General features: G+C 42.8%; 1 protein-coding gene across 2 annotated transcripts in view; it reads left to right on the top strand.

The window, feature by feature from the left end:
* Positions 1-17,454, top strand: part of LOC146789297 (calcitonin gene-related peptide type 1 receptor-like) — a 2,166,593-nt gene that overhangs the window by 193,725 nt on the left and 1,955,414 nt on the right. Inside the window, exon 1 of one of the 2 annotated variants that reach the window (XM_085630944.1) lies at positions 6,623-6,739. The exons of the other annotated variant lie outside the window; for it this stretch is intronic. The gene's annotated coding sequence lies outside the window, so the exon portion shown is untranslated. Of the gene's footprint in view, positions 1-6,622; positions 6,740-17,454 lie in introns of those variants that run through there. 2 annotated transcript variants of the gene reach the window in all.

A 17,454-nucleotide genomic window follows, 5' to 3' on the forward strand; every position in this document is an offset into this window, starting at 1 on the left:
CACTCTCTTGTCTCGCTCTTTTCCTGTCATCCATTAAATTGATATTATCATACTTCTTTGCAAAAGTATAGATGTGAGTGACCCTCCCTATAGTCTCCTCCATCTCTTTTTATCTTTCTCATTTTCTTATCTTTGAGATATTGCTGGTGGTTTTCTATAACCTTGTTTAGGATATCATAATTGTTTTCAAATAAATCTTTAAACTCCATTGTATCAATCTCTCTTTCAAGACCTTCGATTCTGGTTGCTCCATCTCTGATATTTTGCACAGCAGCAAATCTGTTTCAGTGAGACATCGGATGGAGGAGATGCAGGCTCGAGGAGCTGTGCCCATCTATGGCTTGCGGCCTTCCCCACTGGAAGAATCTGAGCCCTAAAAACTTGACTTAGTCTAAATAAAGAAATATTCATCAGGAAAAGACAACAAAAGTATCTGGCCAGTGAGGGGCCTTCCTTGGGTGCGTATTTTGAAATTCTGCTCCTTTGAGCTTTCCTGACAAAAGTCAAAGGCTTCACCCAGACCTCATCCAATGACCCTCTGGCTCTGTGGATCCCTTCTCAGTCCGGGCCTCATGGCACACAATGCTGGGGATTTTTTACTTCCCACTGGGTCAAATTTTGTTTAAGTGTTCCGACCATCGCTCTATATGAGTTGCACTTGAATTGACCTAGCCACAAAACCTCTAGGGGAGAGAAAGGTGGAAATTAGGAGCACCAAGAAGTACATCCGTAGGGGGAGGTTAATAACACTGTGGGTATCTAACTACACATAAATTAACTTAAGCAAAAAAATTGGTTCTAGAACTAAGACTATCCTTTTGCGCTGATACTAACTTTATCTTTACCACAGTAAGAATGGATCTATTTCTTTTTGTGAGGAAACTCAAACTAATGAAGGCTTATGGACTATCACATTAACGGAATGTACCTAAACCTGAATGCATGACACCTACTGACTGAAGTACCAGTGAAGCGAAGGGTCTTGTTGCATTACAAACCATGGGAACAGATGAATATGAGGTCGTGGATGTACGTCGGGTCTTCTTGAACATGGGTCTATTGATTGATGCGAGTAGAGCGAGTGCATTAAAATTGAATTTAAATGTAATTCCATCTTCTGCATAATGACATCGGGAGAATGAAGCACTCCTAGATGTGGTGGGGAATAGGCCAAGAAGCCTCTCCAAAACATGTTTCCTGCAGAGAAGAAAAATAGGCTTTTCCACCGAGGATCCAATAACCCCTGTTTGGGCTCTTCAGTACGGAGCACTTTATTTAGTGGGATCCTGATTGGAAAATCACATGACTTTCAGTAATCTTTATGGAAACCTGTGTTTGGAACAGTTTCATATGGATTTCTGGATATTCACGATTTCCAAAAAGTGGTAAATCCACATGTGGATGTAGTTCTAAATCCGAGAGTTTAGATTTAATACTTTGTTTGTGAACTTACCTCCCCCTAAGTGTTTTGTCTTATCGTCATAGAGTTCAGGTACCCACCCTGTTTACATTCCTATAAATCTAATGGAGACAATAGATGAACATGGATGTCTGTGTCTGGCTTTGAATTTACCAGTGTCTCATCATCTTGTTACTAAATTATGCGCTACTCTCACTGCCCTATATGATTAACTTTGATGAAGACAATTCAGCCTTATGCTTGTAATTATTTGATACAAACAACTGTTTTAGTGTTAATTAAACGCTACTTTTCTTAATGTCATTAAGTTCACTAGATGATTTTCCTAAATTTGCAGTGTAAATTCAAGCAATTTCAACTTCTCCTATATAATCAGAGATGCTGGTAAAGTTAGATCCATGACAAATATTCCATTAGAACCCCGAAGAAAAATCGAAGTAGGATCACTTATATTATAACAAGCGTGTTTGTGTGTAACAAATTTAGGTTAAGGGGTATTAACTGAGTGAATAACAATATCAATGTTGAACAATATTAGATCCACGATATTGACTATAACAATTTTGTCAGTGTAAGTCGATGTAAAGTGAAGAAAAAAAATATACTACTCTAAATATATTTAGGGGAAAAGTGATAGTTTACTTGGTGGATTTGATATTGGTTGACACTGTTGCAAATCAATATTGTGACATACGACCAGGTGCTATAGTTAAGTTATGGTATTGAAAATCTTTTTGGATTAGCCAGTTACTTACACACACACACACACACATGCACATACACGCATACACACACACACCACTCACACATACACACACACTGTCAACACTTTGACTACTACCTAGCTGCTAGCAGCAGGCAACATTTATTTTAGCCGTGTGTGCCATTTAATTTTTCATAAAGGTTGCTGGACTGAGAGCACTGCCTGCTGATATCCTAATGTTGCACAGCATGCACTAGATTACTCCTACTGCTAAGCGAAGGCACTTAGTTCTCTTATGAAGAGGGGCGTTCAGAATCCATGTTGATTTAGTTCTTGGACTCTACTGAGATGTAGAAATTTTGTTGTGGATCTCATTAGTTTCAAAATTGTTTTCACTACCTTTGGAAGATTGAATCTACTCTTGAACTGAATAGCATGCAACACAATGGCTACTGTAATTGTTATCATACTGTAAATAATTGTGGTGACGTCCAAGCTATATGTTATTTAATTCATTAGCTAAAGATGAAAAACATTAATGTAACTGTCTGGTGAGACTTTAAAATCCAATGCACTGAAGTGGCAAGAATACTGCTCACAAGGTTTGAAAGCGAGTGCCATTTTTCATCAATGTTTCAGAAAATAGTGTATGTATATAAGATATAAACTGTCAAGTATTTAATACATAGTCTAGCATTGACCAAAAGAATTTGCTGTTTGCCAAGGGTTATGTTTTGAATAGGAGGCCAAATGTAAAGCATATTTAATACAAGACAGGTTTTCACTACTTAACTTGATAAGGTGCTTTGTGCTCAGATGAGTTTCCTGTTCAAATAATGAAGTGTGTTTGCTTGTATTTCATGCTTCTCTTTATTGTATTGTTTGGTTTAAGCTTTCTTCATCCAGAGAAATCTACAGTGGGTTGACTCAAATACCTGTTACTTGTATACCCGTTACCGGTATCTGTGTGGTGCATGTGAAAGGTTGTGCCTGTATATGGTATGGTATGACCTCTCGATTTACAATACATTTCCATTTCCTGTATAGGGCTCTGTCTGTTTAGTCTTTAAAGTAAACTTCATCTGTTCAAACCAATTCCTCTGAAGTTATCTGTGTAAGGCTCTGCCTCTGTTGCCTGTGAAGGCCACCTGTTCATGGTTTGGCAAGGACGAAAACTGTGTGTGACTCTCGTGGTGCAGTATCTATGAATGCACCTGAGATGGGGAACAATAAGCACGTCAATTCAATTCAGTTCATCTTTATTTGGATAAAATCCATAAAAGATACACAGGGCCTAATTACGATGAAGGCCGCCCAATACCGTATCAATCTGGAACCGCCAAACCTTAGGTCAGTGGTTGTGACCACAGGATTATGATGCGACTGCCCATAGGGCATTTTATGAAGGAAGCTTGTGCAGTGGGTGGAAAAGTCCTACAGCACAGGCTTCCATTGTAAAATGGATGTTTTGAAACATCCCTGCACCGTGAGGCAGGTACATTGCGGTGCCTGTCACACAGTGGAGGGATGCTTAGGGGGGCACCACAGGTGCCCTCCAGGCCTCATAGCGGAGGGCCAGAGGGGAAGAGGGCCCTGCTAGGAGCCCCCAAAGTCATTTTGCTCCTGCCTTCTCATTGCAGGCAGAAATATGAAAGGGTAGGCGGAAAGTGGCATCATAAATCCCCACGGTGGAGCCGAGCCTGGCTCTGCCGTCATTAGGGGATTATGGTGCCTTCCGACGCACCAACAGATTCCTTGGAAGCACAGCGGATGCCTCCGCCTGCCTCATTACAATGCATCAGGAGGACTGCAGGGGCAAATGTCAGTGGGACTGATGCCGACGCTGTCGGTCCCACCGACATCATAATCAGCCACACAGATTAAAATAAAACAATTGTACAGATAAAATCATTGGTTTAAAATTCGGAGGACATATACAAAATCTGACAGGAAGTATGCTTTTAAGGCTTTAGACACAATAACCATACATAGGCATTCATCTGCAATGGAGAAAATCATGTATTTTATCCTGCTTACAATATACAGAATGAATATATGTTTCTAGTTGTTCTTATAGAGTACATTTTCTAAATGGGTTTATGTTTTCCTTCTCTTTATGCATGGGAAATATATGGAGAAACTACAAACATACTTCTACAGTCCTTAACTCACATATGAAAGCATCCTTAAAAAAGAACAGTCTATTTGCAATAAATAACGGATTTAACAATAATTTCCTGATATTCTAGTAAATTTGAAAAATAAAACTAAGGGCTGTGTTGATTGAGTAGTTTTGCCATTACATTGACAGTTTGGCAAAATTCTTGTCCACGCCCTCATAAATACACTTTATGTGTTATTTTATCCTGACAGTGCTCTACCAGTGAAGTTCCTATGATGGTCTCTGCCAGGGTGATGCTTGTGATGGGAATTGTCTGTGTATTTGCGGTGCCCATAGAATGCCAGAAATGTGAAAAGTTCTGCATGCCTGTTTCCGAAGAGTGCTGAAATGTGCAGAGCTCTGACTGTGAGCGTATGTGACAGTCTCCTGTCTGTGAGAAGCTCTGCTTTGGAATTTATGCGCTTGTCTAGTGCCTGTGAAGGGCCGTCAAGGAACATCTTTCTTGCTGTAATATCTGTGAAGCACTGTACTTGACCACTGGCCTCAGAGGGTTATGACTTTCTTGGATTGATTTATGTTTATGTTTGGTATCATAATTTTTTTGCATACATCTTGTGGTAATGCTAGTCTCTCCTTGACAACAATAGGAGACCAATTCACTTTTTTGGATTTAGACATCCACCCTAAATTATCTCTTGAGAATGGTATTCTTCCTCTTATCAACTCAAAATGGCTGTGACTTTTTGATTCATAGGGGGTGATTCTGTATGCCCAAAGTGTACGTTAACACTTCCTTCCTCCAGTTTAGACCAGAGTTAACAGCTAGTCTTACAGTCCATTTAATAATGATATTAAAGCACTCCACTGCACCATTTCTAGCAGGGTGATAAACAGATGTTACATCTGATCTAAATTGAGGACCATTATCGCTGACAATAATTTTCGGTAACCCCTCCTTCAGAAATATGCCATCAAGACATTTTACGACTGCTATAGCATCTGCCTTAGAAACTAAATCAATTTCTGACCATTAAGAGAAATGGTCAAACACTGCAACAAGATATTTCAAATCTCCTTTCTCAAGAGAGACCCTGTAATATCAATGCCAGTTCTTTCCTAAGGCATGTTGAAATACTTATTGGACACAAAGGTGGCCTCAGGGCTTTTTGTGTATTCTCTACGAAATTCTCTTATTGTCCCTTCTATTGCTAAATCCATTCCAGGCCACAATTTCATCCTTCCTTTGGTTTTAGCAATACCCAAATTACCTTCATGACAAATGTCCAAAATCTTCCCTTTGATCCCGTCTGGGGGCAACTACTGTACCATTCCTAATAACCTTGCCATCTACTTCAGAAAGTTGATTCCTAACTTCCCAGAAATGTCATAAATCTTACCCAAGAGCACTTTTCTCAGGCCATCGTTGACTATTTCTGATTCTCACCTCTTTCACTAAGGAATCCTCCTCTTGGGCATTTGGCCACCCATTATAAATATGCTCATCATTCACCTCCGCTGCACAACATTTCCCACATTAATCCAAAGGTGCTTGTTTCAAATGTATAAGCATCCTGCTAAAAAAGTCTGATTTTTACTCCTCATATGTACTGTACTTCATAGTTATGGTTCAGCAATTTTATAGACTTGCAAGCTAAATGGGGAGAAGCATTGTACAACCATTTTGTAGTAAGGATTTAAGTCAGAGGTTTATAATCACACCTTAATGTAACAGGCAATACCCAAAATATATTGGCTAAAGTATTCCAGTCCCCAAACTCACGCAAGTGCTTCATGCTCTGTTGCGGCATATTTTGCCTCAGTTGGAGTTACAGAAGGAGAGGCAAAACCGACAACATTCTCCTTCCCTAATCTATTGTGTATATGTAAGGGACATAGGAACACTGTTAGCATGCCCGCCTACAAAACTGTTGTAGTGTAGGAAATAAGGACTTACACTTCATTTGCCTTTGTGAAGGAGCATTACAAATCTGTCTACCCGAATGATCGTTGTTTTTCAAGTACACAATGACTGACATACAATCGGGATACTCCTGTTTATAAAATGAATTGAATTATAGAACTTTACCGGATCTTACTAACAAAGCCTAACTGTTACAAGATGGTGGGACCCATTAGGCTTCATTGAAAGGATTCCATGTAGTCTGCCCTCTATCTCGCCCCCCGGGTGTCTTGTTAAAGAACTTCTGGTAGCTGCTCGTTCACTCATAGCGTACTCACTGAACAGGGGAATACACCTTCAATCGGAAATTGTTCCGGTAAGCTCTTCGCTTTCCCTGACACTGGGACTACTGCAGCTTTAAGTTACTATTGTACAATATGAGGATCTATACATAGTACCCTCTCATATTTCATTTCAGGATTGGGCACCAGACTGAAGCTCTCCGATATTAGGGAAGCTCGTATTTGGATGGCAATATACAGACAAAGAAATTACCTGAAGTCCCTTCGCGTTGTCACTATCACCGAAGTTAAGGTATGCGAGATCTGTGGGTCGAGAACCCAGTTCCACTAAAAAAAATTGAATTTACTTTACTCTCATGGGGATTCCCTCCCCTGCCTTTTTGCTTATAGGGATCCACAAAGACAAGAAAATACGTATTGTGTCCTTCAAGTATTACATTGATCCATGTTCTCTAAATGGGGGTGCATGACACGTGCACTTACTGTAGGGCTGCAGCCTTGGCAACGCGAGGGCTAAACACCCGAACACATGAGAAGTTTGAGTGCATACCATATTTATGCTCACCATGCTCTCTGCTAACGAACGCATAACTTTAAAAGTGAATCACTGTGCTAGATGGTGGTTTTGGAATACGTGTTTAAGGGGGTTACGCTATGCTGTGTAATCTACAACTGCATATATAAGATACAGCTGTAAAATCATTACAAATGCGTGCGTGGGTTTCCGCAAAATACACTTTTAATATAATAGGGTTTTTCATGACACAATGTCACCAGGGTGCACACACGTATATGCATCTTTACTCGTGCATTCCACAACTCTTCTATTTGTATACATCTTAGCCCTGAAGAAGTCGTTGATTTATCCCATGTACAGCGACAAAACACGTGTTGGATAGGAATGTAAGGAACTGACAGGGGTATTTAAAGACACCGTCCACAGAAGAGAAAAGAATAAAACACTATGGAGCTAAAGAAAACAATTGTTATCTGTATTATTGGCAATTGTGCTTACAGTCTCAGCGTGTGCGTGGGTCAAGTGTTGTCCATGTTTGTGGCCCTTTGACCACATATCAGGGGATTTCATGGGTTTCCCCACCCTTTATGCACCAATCCCGATTTCAACTGCCACAAATTTTCTTTGCAAAACACCTTGGAGCATCACACACCTATTTTACACCACCAAACACACAATGGGCATATTTCTCCTCAGTTGGAATTACAGAGCCAGGGGCAAAACCGACAACATTCTCCTTCCCTACTCTATTTTCCATTTGTGTAAAACTGCCCATATACCCTTCCCACTCTCATCTGTGGTAGCCATGCTTCAGATTTTGGGTTCACGTTCACACAAGGAAGGAGCCTGACAAATATCCTTTTTTATTGCTTGGAATGCATTCTGATACTCCGTAGTCCAATCAAATTTGCTCTAATTTTTTAAGAGTTGCCAAAGGTCATATGATTTACTCGAAAGATTCTTCATGAATTTTGAGTGAAAATCAACAAGATCTAAAAATGTTCGTATGTCATCCTTACTCTTTAGGGTAGGAGCATTCACTTGCTGTCTGCTTGTTGTGATCGCGCTCCCCTCTCTTCGTGTACCCCGAGTGCCTGCCTTCGCTGAGTGTCCCCACCGTCCCCCCCGTCCTTCCGCCGTTTTTCTCCTCGTTTGCCGCGTTTATTTCCCGGTTTTTTGTACCTTTTTCGGTACTTTTTCGTCTTCTAGGCCTCCTCGCCATTCTCGAGGCCTTCCCGCCGTTGCTTTTCCCGCTTTTTCACCTACCCGCCCACCTCCCGCCTCCCAGCTAACCCCGCCTCCCCGGCTACCCCTTAAATGGCGGCCGCTGCGAGGCCGCGCCGCTGGCGCGCCGAAGGCGCGCCTAAGGCAAGCCCGTCTGCGCCCGTCCGCGCCTGGACCGCGCCCAGCGCCCGACCGCCTGGTGCCCGCGCCCCCCGCCTGACTTACGACTCCGCCACGCTCACCAACCTCAACCCCGGCCGCACGCCGGGCTGCTACCACGCCACCCCGAAACGGACCCACGGACCCTTCACCTGCAACAACTGCCGCTTCACCTGCCTTCGGGCCCACTCCACTCCCGCCGAGAACAACTCCCCCGGAAGCAATCTCCACTGCATCCTGGTCAACACCCGATCCGTCCACAGGCTCGCCATCGAACTGTGGAACCTCATCAACTCAACAAACCCGGACATCGCCTTCCTCACCGAGACCTGGATGAACCCCTCCTCGGCACCCAACATCGCTATAGCCATCCCCGACGGCTTCAAAATCATCCGGAAAGACCGCACCAACCGCATCGGAGGAGGCATCGCCATCGCACGCAAAAGCTCCATCCGCATCTCGACCCACACCGACGACTCACTCCCCGACGCCGAACATCTCCACTTCACGATCCACAGCAACCCCAAGACCACCCTCAGAGGCACCCTCATGTACAGACCTCCAGGACCTCGCACCAAGTTCAGCGAAGACATCGCAGACTTCGTCAACCCTCACGCACTCTCGTCCACCGACTACATCCTCCTAGGAGACCTCAACTTTCACCTGGAGAACCTCACCGACAAAAACACCTGGTCAGACCACAGCTGTGTCCACTTCAGCTTCAAGAAGACCACCGTGCTTCACCACACCCGGCAACCACCAAGAAGACACTGGAATCGTATCACCACTGAACAGCTCGCATCAACCCTCTCCCAGAACCAACCCACCAGCACCACCGACCCAAACGAAGCCGCCAACAACCTCACAAGCTGGATGTCCGACTGCGCCAACCTCCTGGCCCCCCTGAAGACTCAAGCTAACACCAACAACCACAAGAAAAACTCCTGGTTCACCCCCGACCTCAAGGACTCCAAGAAAGAATGCCGCGCCCGCGAGAAGACGTGGCGCCTCAACCAGTCCGAAGAGAACATGTCAGCTCTCAAGGACGCCACCCGCCAACACCACCAACACCTCCGCGCCGCACGAAAAACAGCCTACCGGAACAGACTTGACAACAACGCCCACAACAGCAAGGAACTATTTGGCATCGTCAAAGAGCTCTCCAACCCGGACGCAGAAAACAACCCCTTCCCTCCCTCACAGGACCTCTGCAACTCCCTCGCAACCTTCTTCCACCACAAGATCATCGACATATACAACAGCTTCCCGACCGCCAACGCGAACCCCCACCCGGAACCCGCCACCGACATCACCACCATCCTCACCTGGAGCCCTACCACCACCAAGGAGACCACCCGCGTCATGAACTCGATCCACTCCGGATCCCCATCAGACCCCTGCCCGCACCACATCTACAACAAGGCCGACAGCATCATCGCACTGCACCTCCGAGACGTCATCAACGCCTCCCTTCACCGCCGCCACCTTCCCAGAGAGCTGGAAACACGCAGAGCTCAACGCCCTCCTAAAGAAACCTACAGCTGACCCCACCGAACTCAAAAAACTTCCGGCCCATCTCTCTCCTACCGTTCCCCGCCAAATTGATTGAGAAAATCGTCAACGCTCAACTCACCACCGCCCTGAAAACCAACGACTCCCTCGACCCCACACAGTTCGGTTTCAGGGCCAACCACAGCACCGAAACCGCCCTAATCGCAGCCACGGACGACATCCGAGCCCTGACCGACAAGGGAGAAACCGTGGCCCTCATACTCCTGGACCTCTCTGCAGCCTTCGACACGGTCTGCCACCGCACCCTGATACGCCGCCTCAGCAACGCCGGCATCAGAGGCAAGGCCCTGGAATGGATCGTCTCCTTCCTCTCCGGAAGGACTCAGAGAGTCCGCCTGCCCCCCTTCAGATCCACAGCCACGGAGATCATCTGCGGCGTACCCCAAGGATCCTCCCTCAGCCCCACCCTCTTCAACGTCTACATGACCCCCCTGGCGAACATCGCACGCAAACACGGACTCGACCTCATATCCTACGCCGACGACACCCAGCTCATCCTATCCCTCACAAACAACCCCACCTCAGCTAGGACCAGACTACATGACGGAATGAAGGAAGTAGCGAACTGGATGACAGACAGCCGGCTGAAACTGAACACAGATAAGACGGAGGTCCTCATCCTCGGCCCTACTCCCACCGCATGGGACGACTCCTGGTGGCCCCCCGCCCTAGGCAGCACTCCCCAACCCACCGACCACGCACGCAACCTCGGCTTCATCCTGGACTCATCCCTCTCCATGACCAGACAAGTCAACTCGGTGACCTCGGCATGCTTCAACACCCTCCGCATGCTCCGCAAGATCTTCCGCTGGATCCCCACCGACACCAGGAAGACCGTCACCCACGCCCTCGTCACCAGCCGCCTGGACTACGGGAACACTCTGTACGCCGGCATCACCACCAAGCTGCAGAGGAAACTACAACGGATCCAGAACGCTGCCGCACGACTCATCCTGGACATACCCCGCCACCACCACATTTCAGGACACCTGAAGAGACTTCATTGGCTCCCAGTCAACAAGAGGATCACCTTCCGACTCCTCACCCATGCACACAAAGCCCTTCACAACCTCGGACCCAAACTCATCAACAACCGCGTCTCCTTCTACACTCCTCCGCGCACTCTACGCTCTACCGGACAGGCCCTGGCAGCCGTACCCCGCATCCGCAAAGCCACCGCCGGAGGAAGATCCTTCTCCTTCCTAGCAGCGAAAACCTGGAACTCTCTGCCCAGCCACCTTCGCGCCATACCTGACCACCTCTCCTTCAGAAGGCAGCTCAAGACCTGGCTCTTCGAGCACTGAGCCCCCCCCCCCCCCCCTCCAGCGCCTTGAGACCCTTTATGGGTGAGTAGCGCGCTTTATAAATGCGATTGATTGATTGATATAAAATTCAACAATTCAGTTTTTAATTGTATTCCTTCTCTGCTTACCACATGGTCCAGGTATGTTACCTTCTTCCTTGAAAACGTGCATTTCACATATTCAGTGGTAAGACCCTTCTTATTTAAGATGCTTCAAACTTGCTCAAGTTTCTGATCATAATCCTCCTTGGTTTTCCCCATCACTAGTATTTCATCTTTGAAAATAATTACATCCTCCACCTCCTTGAATAATTTGTACATTAGCCTTTAGAGCATTGCCGCTACTGACGCAAATCCTAAAAGGTACCCTGGCAAATTGGAAACATCCCAAAGTTGTTATAAAAGTGGTAAGCCTCCTACTAGAAGGGTGTAGTGGAACCTGGTGGTAGCCAGAAGTAATGTCGATAGTTGTGAACCATTCAATATTCTTGGTTAAGGACAATGATTCATTAATTTTAGGTAGGGGAAACTGGTCTACCAAAATGTTCCTGTTCAAATCCCTTAGGTCCACACATAATCAAATCTTAGCATTAGCACGTCGTACCACCACAAGTGGTGCAACCCAATCAGAGGACTCTATTGGTTAAATAATCCTCCTAGACTATAGTTTCTGCAATCCCATCAGGACTCTTTCCCTGATATTCATGGGTCTTGTCTTGTGAACACATAGCACAGCATCTTCATTCAGGACAATCTTATGTTGGAATCCATGCAACTTCTCAATTCTCCATGAAAAGGCCTCGGAAAATGTTTCTATACATTTTTCCTCTTCCTTGTCTCGTAACACCAGCACATGCATAGAGCTATTGGGTTCTGGTATTATAAAAAGTACAGTATACACTCAGCCTCTCTACCCTTGAAATCAAATAGTAACTTCCTGAATCCTAAAATGTCAATGGTTTCACCAGTGAAACATTTGGGCACAATTTCAGGAACCTTCAAATGCTCACCAATTCTCTTTACATATGTATCTTCCCATATTTTCCTATTGATCATCATATAGGGAGAACCTGAATCTGCAAGAATGGACATTTTAGCCCCTCCAAGTGTCATTTCACCTACAGACTTCTTCCTTAATTCTCAGAATGACTCATTCTTATCTATTCTCAGCAAACACATATTCATCTCATACTCATCCATGCTATTAGATTCTGAAACTCACTTTGAGTCAAGGTTCTCATCCAAGAACTTGTCTGTATTATCTTTTCTTTTGCGACATACTTTGTAAAAATGACCTATTGTTCCACAATGGAACAATGTTAATCAGAGCAGAGCATTTCTTGTCATTTGGAAAGTGGCCCATGTAACACATAGTTGATGATGATCTTTTCTTGGTAAATGATTTTGCCACATTTCCAGACTTTTGGCTTCTTTTATTGTCTTTTATTTCTACTTTGGCAACAGTTTCTATGTCCTACTACTTCTCTTTTAACAACGCAACTTTAATGCATCTACCTGTTAGTTCAGCTATTTTCATCACATGAATAACTTTTTGTAGAAATGACTCTCCTTTTGCCCAAGGATTTTCTTGTTTAGTTGAATTAGAGGTATGCATCACTATTTGATCATGTATCAGTTTGTCATGTAGCGAATCAAAATGACAAATTTGCACCAGATGTTTGAAAAGCAGAAACAAAGTCTTTTATCGATTCATCTTTGCCTTGTTTCGGGTGGTACAACTTAAACCTATTTACTCCTACGCAGACTGCTGGTACAAAATAACAATCCAGGCCCTCCAGAGCATTTGTAAAAACATCACCCTGTCCAGGTTGTCAGATGTTTATACCAGTGTTGCTTTTTGCAGAGTAACTGGTCCCAAATAATGTAAAAAGAATGTTTTCTTTTTCTCAGGACAAAAGTCATCATCCTCATCTAGAGTCGGTATGTAATTTAAAAATATTTCCCACTGCTCTTCTCATTTTATTGAGGGTTCACCAAAAGCTGTAATGAAAGCTGGTGGTGGAGTAAGGTTTAAAGGTGAGGCCATAATAACAGACTATCAAGAAAAATGTTCTTGCCGATGCAATGAATTCACATACAATGCTGTGGACTGGTACAGATATAACACCCTGTAAAATGCAACTGATGCAATGGTAACATCTTATTTTCAGTCTCTAAATGCTGTATACAAAAAGCTTGCACCGGTTGTGAAGTCGTCGGTACATGCGGGACTGTGCAATATACTTCAGCGCTAACCCCAAAGTATGAAGTGGGTAGTCGCTGCAGTACAAGGATGAATATACCATGTATTCCTTAAGGCCAAGGTGGTATTTCCAAGATGACTGCACATAATGTTGTAATGTCAAAGGTCGGTCATGCTGTGTCCATCATCATGCTATCACATACTCTTTTGACGGGCAATTAAATTATGCTTGCGGGGAAGTGTGCGATGGCTAATTGCACTCAAGGCGGTAGCAGCTCACAGGAGAGTGCACATCAGAATATTGGACCCCCTTTGAAAGAGGCAGGTTCAATGTACAGTTTTTTGATGTTTATGAATGTTTGATGATCCTCCAGAATATGAATTCCTATGTTGTGCACACTGGGTTGGGCAAAAGCAATGAAGTCAGTAGATTGCAGCAGTTTCCTCCATCTGCTGTCACAATTCATCCCACTCTCTTTATGATGCCAGGAATTCACAAATGGGATTCTGCACACAGTAAATTGAAGAAAGGTTGTACCAAGGTTGGCCTCCTAGTCCCATCACCAGTTTGAAAAATAAAGACTTGGTTGAGTTCTAAAAATGATTTATTCCACAAAACGACTCTGGTACATCAAAGGTATGAATGCATTCAGCTCCTGTCTCACTCTCTCCATCATGTTCTATTACCTACATCATTGTAAGTCCTTCCAAGTATGGAAGCTTATAAAGCTTAACATGGAATGCTTAACATATACTGCAATTGCAATCACAAGAATGGCGATTGAACAAAAGCCTAGTGAGATGGGGAGTGGAAAGGGAAAGCAATAAACAAAACTTATGGTGGGAAAGGAGCAAAGGGAAGCAGAACTCAGGACTGAAGGAAAGAGACTCAAAACATAGGGATGAATGGAAGAGACTCAAAATGCAGGAGTAAATGGAATGGACTCTTAATTTATTTGCCATTTACTTATTTTTTTTTCTTTTTTATATTATATACCTGGTGCAATCGCCACTCAATACAATACATAAATACTACATAAAAACCACATTAAACAGAAAATTGATTATCACAAGAAGCAGAACAATCAATATGTAAGCATTAATATACCCTCCTGGGGTCAGTTATACACGGGAATCCCTCCACCCCTTGCGGGGGGCCCAGATGTTCTGCCCCATCTCCCTCATTCTCCTGCCTCTCCGGGAATGGAGGGAAGATTCGATGGTATGGATCCCCAAGAGTCTGGAAAGCCACATCTGAAAGGAGGGAGCCGTGGTATCTTTCCAGCCTGCAGCTAGCAATATCCGAAGATCTGCCACACAAATAAAGACAAAAGCTTCCTCATCCTTATTCAAGCTCAAGCTACAGTCAGTTCCTATTATCATTAGGGTAGGGGATAGATTGATCTTTACACCTAGCAGCCCCTCCCAAAATGTTTCAATCTGAGCACCAATCTCACGTAATTTATTACAAAAATAGAACATATGAATCAGGTTTGCAGGCCCCTCACAGCATCTTGGGCATTTATCGTCGTCCCTCTTACCCCATTCAAATAGCTTAGCTGGTGTCAAATACAAATTAAACACCGTTTTGTAGTATTGTGCAGAGCGACACAATTTCCCAGCCAATTGTAGCGCTTTGTCAAGATCCACATCCGAATCCCCTAGTTTCAACATCCATGAAGCCTCAACCTTCTCCAAATCATCTTGAATTGTTAAAATCAATGCTTTATAGATCGGTTTAATTTTAGTACCCCATCCCAACACATACTCAAGTGCACCAATTTTACCACCTGGGGAAAGCCGTGGCCTAATACTCGATAGTGTTTGATGGATCTGTAAATACTTAAAACCATGTTTGGCTGGGATTTAAAATTTCCGATAAATGTCATCAAAGCTCAGCACTCTATTTCCCTCAACCAGATCCCCTAATCTTCTAATCCCTTGACACTCCCACTATCTCCACAGAATGTCTACTAAGATGTGGAAAGATGCTGGAGTTCCAGAGGGGAGTATAATAGTTAAGCTTTAAAATTACCAGTGCTTTTTGCATAGTTTTCCAGACCCTCCAAACGCCATCCAATACCTTAAACCGTTTTTTATTATAGTAGCGCCTGTCAGTCTTACGCCACAAGAGCCCCACGGCTTCCATACCTAAAAGCAGTTAAAAGATGGATGGGGGATTTAAATTCCCAAATGGGGAATCAGACAAATTTGTGGCACAATCTAATAATATCGCCATCTGACTAAAAAGACAGGCAACAAGATAGAATCTAATATTGGGGATGGTAAACAGACATAATATCGAATTCAAAATATCGACAGGACAGAATATCGAGTTTTTAATATAGAATGGACAGAATATCGAATTGCCAAAATATAGTGGTGAAGAATATCGAAAATCAAGTAAGAAATAAAATATCGATTTAAATAATATAGAAGTAAGTAATATCGACAGTCATAATATAGTTGTTAAAAATATCGATTTTTTTTACAGTGTTTTAAGTGTTAGTATATGTGTTAAAAGTATGTATAAATTTTGGAATGTATGTTTGAATATTTTTAAAGTAATGAATTTTATGTTATTTAATTTTTTTGTAATTTAATTCCGTAGCGGGTTGTGGGTTTATAGGGGATTAGGGTGGGAAGTAATTTAATTATAGTACATCAAATAATAATTTTTAGGAATTATTAATTATTTTTAATTTTGCGTTTTACTTCTGTAGCAGGTTGTGGGTTTATTGGGGAATAGGGTGGGAAGTAATTTAATTGTTATTAGGTAATTATTAATTGGTATTGAAAATTAATTGGTTGTTGATTAATTATTAATTGGTAAATAATTTGTATTAATTGGTAATTAATTAGTATTAATTGTTTAATTGATGATTATGTTAATTGTATTAATTTATTATTTGTAGTGGGTTGTGGGTTTATAGGGGAATATGGTGGGAATTAATTTAATTGTAAATAATTAATTATTGAAATAATTTTTGTATATTGCTAATTAATTTATTCTTAATTAATTATTAATTGGTATTAATTTTAGTATTGAAAATTTTGGTATTGAAAATTAATTGAAATTAATAGAGTATGTTAAAAAAGAAGTAAATTTGAAAAATGTGAATTACATGCTAGTATGGGGTCCCACAAAATCAGAGATATGCAAATAACTACTTCTTCGAAACTCCATATCTTGTTCCCATTTCAGAAATACATAGGTTTCCTCGGGACACAAAGAAAAACCATTGCAAGGTGCAGCACAGTTATTGGCGCTAGGCACCTCGGGTTGTTAGTGGACCTAAACACCCTTTATAGATCCCGAACAGTCCAGCAGATGTAAGGGTACATTATGTTCAGAAATCTGCTATAGTTAGAAGAAGTTACAGGTGAAAACGTAGCAACAAATAGCAATATATATTTTTTTATTTCAAATGTTACTTTCTATAGGAAACCCTGAATGATCTACACAAATGTAAAATTATATCTACTCTTCAGAAATGTATAGCTTTCCGGGATCCATTATTGGTTTCACACCCATTGGTGTCACAGTAAATTGCCAAAACTGTGTAGAAAAATTTGGTTTTCTGGCAAAAGTCTGCCTCCTCCTGAAAGCTGGGAACCCCTCATTGATACTATTTGCAGGGAAAGAGCAGATGCTTTCTTCTGTAGCACTTTTGTCCCATTTTCCCCAAAAAACAAAAACGTTGGTGTATTTTGGCTAATTTATCGGGCCCCTGCAGGGGAATTTACAAACCCTGGGAACCTTTAGCATCCTTATGATGTTCGTGGATGCACTACGTGGGGGCTTAAGCTCGAAGTACCCCAAATAACTACAGGGGACTGGGGAAGGCCTTGCAGTTTAGGGGTTAAGCTTAAACTGGAAACAGTCTAGGGCTTAATGCAAGATCAACAAAAGCGTGGCTGAATGTGTTTTAAATCCACAGAGTGTGGATATTTACTGAGGGTTCAGTACCATTGGAAAAAGCTCACATATCAAGTTTGAATTTAGAACAGTGAAGGTGCTTAATGTTT

The sequence above is a fragment of the Triturus cristatus genome, chromosome 10, assembly GCF_964204655.1.
Source record: "Triturus cristatus chromosome 10, aTriCri1.1, whole genome shotgun sequence".
In the NCBI taxonomy this organism is placed as follows: Eukaryota; Metazoa; Chordata; class Amphibia; order Caudata; family Salamandridae; genus Triturus; species Triturus cristatus.